This window comes from Bos mutus, chromosome 9 (assembly GCF_027580195.1).
Source record: "Bos mutus isolate GX-2022 chromosome 9, NWIPB_WYAK_1.1, whole genome shotgun sequence".
NCBI classification, from domain to species: Eukaryota; Metazoa; Chordata; class Mammalia; order Artiodactyla; family Bovidae; genus Bos; species Bos mutus.
The window spans coordinates 64,227,750-64,235,798 of record NC_091625.1 but is presented as its reverse complement, the minus strand read 5'-3'; positions in this window follow the sequence as shown (position 1 = coordinate 64,235,798).

Sequence of the window (8,049 nt, the reverse complement as noted above, 5' to 3'; positions counted from 1 at the left end):
GGATGGAACCTGGGTCTCTTGCATCTCTTGCATCAGCTGGTGGATTCTTTACCACTGCCCACTTGCTGCCAAAGCATCTCACTGATCCAGATGTGCATTTTACTGACTCTCCCTTTCTTAACAGCTTCTGCAGGAGGTTTTCATATTCATCAAAAAGAGCTTGAAAAATCCACAACCAAGACAATGGACCAAAAAACTGAACTGTGACCAAGTGCAAGTGTCTGATGATGATTTTCTTTTCCTCCCTCCCTCCCTCTGTTCTTCTTTCTTCCTTTTCCTCCTTCCTTCATTTCCTTTCTTTCTATAGGTAACTGAAGATACATTCTTTAAAGAATGAAAAAAGGAGACCTAATTGAACAAATATACTTCATGTAAAAAAAAAAATCAATACTTGCAATTTGGTTGCGAAAAGTTACCTTAAATTCTGTTTTTAAGATCAAAGTACATCTAAACCATAATCTGCAATTTGTATATAATTGGAACTTCTGAAAACTCTCTGTAATAGACAGGTGAAGACAGATACCTGGTAATTGCAAAGAATATTTATACACCTGTGGAGGAGGCAGAGAGAGATTTTTGCAAAACGACTTCAGAAGAAAAAAGCCTATAAAAAAAGATATAATTCCAAAAGTGATTCAGTTTGCAATTTTAAAGACAAACAATCCATTATGAAAACCCAAGAAAAAGTTACTTATCCCCAAACACATAGTATCTTGACTCAAACTCTGAAGGTCAAAGGACTATGATTTTGGAAGATGAGAGAGAGGAGAGTTTTAAAGAAGCAAAGGGCTCTGCCACACTTGTCCTGTTTTGAGATTCAAGGATATGACAGTGGAACGCTTGTGCTTTTGTTTTAACAACTGTGAGAGTCTCTTGCGTCTGCTTAATTAATCATGTTCTTTTTCCCTGTGTGCAAGAGTGCCTGCTAAGTAGCTTCACTCGTATCTGACTCTTTGCAACCCCATAGACTATAGCCCACCAGGCTCCTCAGTCCATGGGATTCTCTAGGTGAGAATACTGGAGCGGTTTGCCACTTCATCCTCCAGAGCATATTCCCAACCCAAGGATCAAACACACGTCTCCTACACTGCAAGAGGATTCTTAACCACTGAGCAATGGGGGGAAGCCTTCTCTTCTTCCTTAGCCCTTGTCATTTCAAAACTGTTTCCTCGAGTGTCTAAATACAAAATCTAATGACTCCATCATTACGGATAGCAGAGAAAGCACAGGGCTGGAATTGGGAGAAAGGCTTTAATCCAGGGTCCGCCCACCAGAGAGTTGGGTGTCATCAGTCACATCACTTTCCTCTCTGGGCCTTCATTTCTTCATCTGCAAAACAATCCCTTTGGTCTCCATAATTATAGATTCCTGGGGAAATAAGAGGATCCACATAAATGCTGGAGTGGCATGTGGCAGTTACAACCCATTCTTCTGTCCACTCTATTCACCTGACAGTTCACAACTCAAAGTCTTAGCCCAGTTTATAACCTGCAGAATGGCAGTCTGTTACAGGCAAATATCCAAGATAAAAACAACAAATCCTCTTCTTCCAATGCTGTATTCAACCTCTACTTTACTTTTGGTGACTTGAGAGCCCACATCATCACTGTGGAGGAAAAATGAATCAAACACCCTTTTTCATTTTCTGTTTCACGTTTTAGAAATGATTCCAGTGGTGGCAGTATGTTGAATATGACTGATTTACTGGAAACACAGGTTACGGTGGTGATGATTAGGTGCTGAGTCAACTTGGAGTCCTTTCAGTTCAGTTCAGTTCAGTCACTAAGTCATGTCTGACTCTTTGCGACCCCATGAATAGCAGCACGCCAGGCCTCCCTGTCCATCACCAACTCCTGGAGTTCACTCAAACTCAAGTCCATTGAGTCGGTGATGCCACCCAACCATCTCATCCTCTGTTGTCCCTTTCTCCTCCTGCCCCCAATCTCTCCCAGCATCAGAGTCTTTTCCAATGAGTCAACTCTTCTCATGAGGTGGCCAAAGTACTGGAGTTTCAGCTTTAGAATCATTCCTTCCAAAGAAATCCCAGGGCTGATCTCCTTCAGAATGGACTGGTTGGATCTCCTTGCAGTCCAAGGGACTCTCAAGAGTCTTCTCCAACACCACAGTTCAAAAGCATCAATTCTTCAGCGCTCAGCTTTCTTCACAATCCAACTCTCACATCCACACATGACGACTGGAAAAACCATAGCCTTGACTAGACAGACCTTTGTTGGCAAAGTAATGTCTCTGCTTTTGAATATGCTATCTAGGTTGGTCATAACTTTCCTTCCAAGGAGTAAGCGTCTTTTAATTTCATGGCTGCAATCACCATCTGCAGTGATTTTGGAGCCCCAACAAAATAAAGTCTGACACTGTTTCCACTGTTTGCCCATTTATTTCCCATGAAGTGATAGGACTGGATGCCATGATCTTAGTTTTCTGAACGTTGAGCTTTAAGCCAACTTTTTCACTCTCCTCTTTCACTTTCATCAAGAAGCTTTTGAGTTCCTCTTCACTTTCTGCCATAAGGGTGGTGTCATCTGCACATCTGAGGTTATTGATATTTCTCCCAGCAATCTTGATTTCAGCTTGTGCTTCTTCCAGCCGAGCGTTTTTTGTGATGTACTCTGCATATAAGTTAAATAAGCAGGGTGACAATATACAGCCTTGACATACTCCTTTTCCTATTTGGAACCAGTCTGTTGTTCCATGTCCAGTTCTAACTGTTGCTTCCTGACCTGCATATAGGTTTCTCAAGAGGCAGGTCAGGTGGTCTGGTATTCCCATCTCTTTTAGAATTTTCCACAGTTGATCGTGATCCACACAGTCAAAGGCTTTGGCATAGTCAATAAAGCAGAAATAGATGTTTTTCTGGAACTCTCTGGCTTTTTCAATGATCCAGCGGATGTTGGCAATTTGATCTCTGGTTCCTCTGCCTTTTCTAAAACCAGCTTGAACATCAGGAAGTTCACAGTTCACGTATTGCTGAAGCCTCGCTTGGAGAATTTTGAGCATTACTTTACTAGCGTGTGAGATGAGTGCCATTATGCGGTAGTTTGAGGATTCTTTGGCATTACCTTTCTTTGGGATTGGAATGAAAACTGACCTTTTCCAGTCCTGTGGCAACTGCTGAGTTTTCCAAATTTGCTGGCATATTGAGTGCAGCACTTTCACAGCATCATCTTTCAGGATTTGAAATAGCTCAACTGGAATTCCATCACCTCCACTAGCTTTGTTCATAGTGATGCTTTCTAAGGCCCACTTGACTTCACATTCCAGGATTTCTGGTTTTAGGTGAGTGATCACACCATCGTGATTATCTTGGTCGTGAAGATCTTTTTTGTACAGTTCTTCTGTGTATTCTTGCCATCTCTTCTTAATATCTTCTGCTTCTGTTAGGTCCATACCATTTCTGTCCTTTATTGAGCCCATCTTTGCATGAAATGTTCCCTTGGTATCTCTAATTTTCTTGAAGAGATCTCTAGTCTTTTCCATTCTGTTGTTTTCCTCTATTTCTTTGCATTGATTGCTGAGGAAGCCTTTCTTATCTCTCCTTGCTATTCTTTGGAACTCTGCATTCAGATGCTTATATCTTTCCTTTCCTACTTTGCTTTTCACTTCTCTTCTTTTCACAGCTATTTGTAAGGCCTCCCCAGACAGCCATTTTGCCTTTTTGCATTTCTTTTCCATGGGGATGGTCTTGATCCCTGTCTCCTGTACAATGTCACGAACCTCCGTCCATAGATCATCAGGCACTCTATCTATCAGATCTAGTCTCTTAAATCTGTTTCTCACTTCTACTGTATAATTATAAGGGATTTGATTTAGGTCATACCTGAATGGTCTAGTGGTTTTCCCCACTTTCTTGAATTTAAGTCTGAATTTGGCAATAAGGAGCTCATGATCTGAGCCACAGTCAGCTCCTGGTCTTGTTCTTGCTGACTCTATAGACCTTCTCCGTCTTTGGCTGCAAAGAATATAATCAGTCTGATTTTGGTGTTGCCCATCTGGTGATGTCCATGTGTAGAGTCTTCTCTTGTGTTGTTGGAAGAGGGTGTTTGCTATGACCAGTGCCTTTTCTTGGCAAAACTCTATTAGCCTTTGCCCTGCTTCATTCTGTATTCCAAGGCTAAATTTGCCTGTTACTCCAGATGTTTCTTGACTTCTTACTTTTTCATTCCAGTCCTCTATAATGAAAAAGACATCTTTTGGGGGTGTTAGTTCTAAAAGGTCTTGTAAGTCTTCATAGAACCATTCAACTTCAGCTTCTTCAGCATTACTGCTTGGGGCATAGACTTGGATTACTGTGATATTGAATGGTTTGCCTTGGAAATGAACAGAGATCATTCCGTCATTTTTGAGATTGCATCCAAGTACTGCATTTCAGACTCTTTTGTTGACCATGTTGGCTACTCCATTTCTTCTAAGGGATTCCTGCCCACAGTAGTAGATATAATGGTCATCTGAGTTAAATTCACCCATTCCAGTCCAGTTAATTAGCTAATTCCTAGAATGTCGATCTTCACTCTTGCCATCTCCTGTTTGACTACTTCCAATTTGCCTGGATTCATGGCCCTATCATTCCAGGTTCCTGTGCAACATTGGTCTCTACAGCATTGGACCTTGCTTCTATCACCAGTCACATCCACAACTGGGTATTGTTTTTGCTTTGGCTCTATCCCTTCATTCTTTCTGAAGTTCTTTCTCCCCTGATCTCCAGTAGCATATTGGGCACCTACTGACCTGCGGAGTTCCTCTTTCAGTATCCTATCATTTTGCCTTTTCATACTGTTCATGGGGTTCTCAAGGCAAGAATACTGATGTGGTTTGCCCTTCCCTTCTCCAGTGGACCACATTCTGTCTGGAGTCCTTTAGGGGGCATATTAACAAAGCTGGGTCTTTGAATGTGTAGAAAAATAAACTCAGTTGCTTTAAGTGCTGACCCTAAACATCCAGTAATGTTCTTGGGCTAAAACATCAAAGACAACCTCATGACTCATAGACCAGGGCTAGAACGACTGGCTCAGAAATGCAACACAACATGAAGCAGTGACAGGAACCCATGGAGTACTCTGCAGAACATCTGGCCTGGACAATTCTAAGATTCAACATGAAAGAACAGAGGGAAATGGTAGCTGTTCTAGACTGATGCCTACTAAAGAAATACAGCAGCAAATGCAAGGCATTAACCTGGACTTAACATTCTGGAAATGATTTAGGAAATTTGATAATGGACTATATTTGGTATTATTGAATTAACCTTTTCTTAGATGTAGAAATAATATGATTATTGACCAGGAAAGTGAAAATGCCTTTGTTTACAAGAAGTGTATTATTTAGAATCATATAGGAATGAAATATCATGATACCTGTATACTACTTTTGGATGGCTTACAAAAGAAGTGTGTGTGTGAGTGTGTGTGAAAACATTAACAGACAGTGAATCTAGAAGACCAGTTGTTGTTTAGTCATTAAGTTGTGTCTGACTCTTTGCACCCCATGGATTGTAGTCTGCCAGGCTCCTCTATCCATGGGATTTTTTTTCCAGGCAAGAATACTGGAGTGGGTTGCCATTTCTTTCTCTGGTGGGTCTTCCCGACCCAGGGATCAAACCTGGTTCTCCAACATTGGCAGATGGATTCTTTACCACTGAGCCACCTGGGAAGCCCAGAAGACCAGTACAGGAGTGTTAATAATTTTGTTCTTTCAATTTTACTCAGATTTTAATTTTGTAATTGAAGACAGGTATACAACCCAACCCGGAGAAGGCAATGGCACCGCACTCCAGTACTCTTGCCTGGAACCTCCCATGGATGGAGGAGCCTAATAGGCTGTGGTGTCCGACTCTGTGCGACCCCATAGATGGCAGCCCACCAGGCTCCCCCGTCCCTGGGATTCTCCAGGCAAGAACACTGGAGTGGGTTGCCATTTCCTCCTCCAGTGCATGAAAGTGAAAAGTGAAAGTGAAGTCGCTCAGTCGTGTCTAACTCTTAGCAACCCCATGGACTGCAGCCTACCAGGCTCCTCCATCCATGGGATTTTCCAGGCAAGAGTACTGGAGTGGGGTGCCATTGACTTCTCCAAGCAAAAGTATGGGGGGAAACATTACAAACCCCGCTTTACCAAGGAGAAAACTGAAGCACACCCAAGTCAGCCACCTTACGAGAAGTCTCTGCAGGAGGCACCTTGATATTCTGCCTGGATACCCTGGAGTCTCTCTGCCCAGTTCTGTGTGCCTTCACTCCCAAAGGCTCTCACCTGCCACCTTCTTCAGAGGACTAACCTGGGTCTGCCAGAACCTCTGCATCCAAACTCCAAACTCGCAGAGCCCAAAGAGCTAGGGAGTCAATGCCTCTCTGAGTTACCCAGACCTACCACTGCCTCATCAGTTTCAGGAGACTAGGAATTCCTTCCATTTCAGCTTTTTTTCCCAGAAAATAAATCCTTGCTTCATTGTTGCCATTACACTTATGAAGCTCAACTGCGTATGCCCAAAATCATACCACTTCCTTCCCACACATCCTAGTATCCCACACACAGGCTTGTCATTTCATCCCGCATTCTCCAGGTGGCCACAGATGAGCAGGGCTCCCAGATATAGTCCCATAATTACAGACTTACACTGTGTTCATGTGAATATCGAGGCCAGCAGATGTCTAAACCCAGGACAGGCAACCAGAGGCCTTAAGACACCTGATTCTTCATTTATATAGCGCTTATAAATCTCATGGAACATGCTAGGTATGCACTTTCTGAAAGAATCTACAAAGTTTATGTTTTTTTAAATAGAAACCTTGGAAGGGGCCTTGGAGGTCATTCTAGTCCACTTCCAGTGACAGGAGGCTCAAACTTCAGCAAGATAGCTGGGTCTGGATTGTGACCATCTAAGTCACCATAAAGTTCTTCCTTATGAGGAAGAGGTGTGATCATTAGTGTTTAGACTTTGAAGAATCTATCCTCACTGTTCAGTTATTTCTTGTGCTTCCTTCACAAATCCTGGCTGAATTCCAGGACTAAGATTGACCTGATAACCATGTACTCTCTTTGTTAAGTTTTTCTATTTTCAGGAGGTGATACCCAAAACGTATACAGAGGGTAAGAACTAAGCAGAGTAGATGCAGGCAGGGGTACACTGCCCTAGGGTTCCAGGGGATCCTTCCCAAGTTATGCCAAGTATGAACCTGCCAGTAGCTGGACTGTGTGAAGGCCCTTGGCAGCAGAGGAGAATTCAGATGGAGTTTGTGACAAAAGTTATTTGTCATCAGGTACACAGCCATACCACTGTGCACTGTGCGAACACCAGTTCTGGTTGTGCTTTAACGGCAGGAGAAATAGAACACAAATACTTTGAAACCATGAAAAAGAGAAGGTGAGAATGAGTGAATGCAAACATAAAAGACAGCCCTAGACACAGACACCTACAGTCTCTCTCCCACTCTCTCTTCACACCCACACACAATTAGAAAAACAAGTGAAGTTCCACATCCATGGCAACAAGAAAGAATTTGTGGTCAATCTCAGTTTGCCCTCAGCTTTAAAACTTCACTTCCCTCAGGCTGTGTTTTAAGGCCTTCTAGAGAAAGGCTATTGTGGTTCTTCGTACCGCTGAGGTTCCTGGCCAGCCAACTAGGCCTTAACCTCTGGAAAATGTGAAGCACTATTTATCAAACAGGGAGGAAACTGGTCAAAGCAGGGAGGAGAGTACTAAAGATAATAATATTATCCAAGAGAACACAAAAGGGGAAAAAGCTACCCTGAGCAAGATAAGCCAGGAGGGACACAGTAGCCCAGAGAACAGTTTTCCCAGCCAGGTTATCTAGAAAATGCTACCAGTCCTTTAACCCTAGAATCATCCTTGGTCAGCAGAGTCCACAGTGACTGACACTGAAGTCTTACCCCTCAGTCAACAGCTGCTGTAGACAAACAAGCACCAAGACAGCAAAAGGAAAAGGAGCGTTGACTTTAGAGACTATTTAATCATGTTTCTCAACTGAAGTGCATATAAAGTGTTTCATATTATCATTCACTCATAAACCATTTAAAAACAAA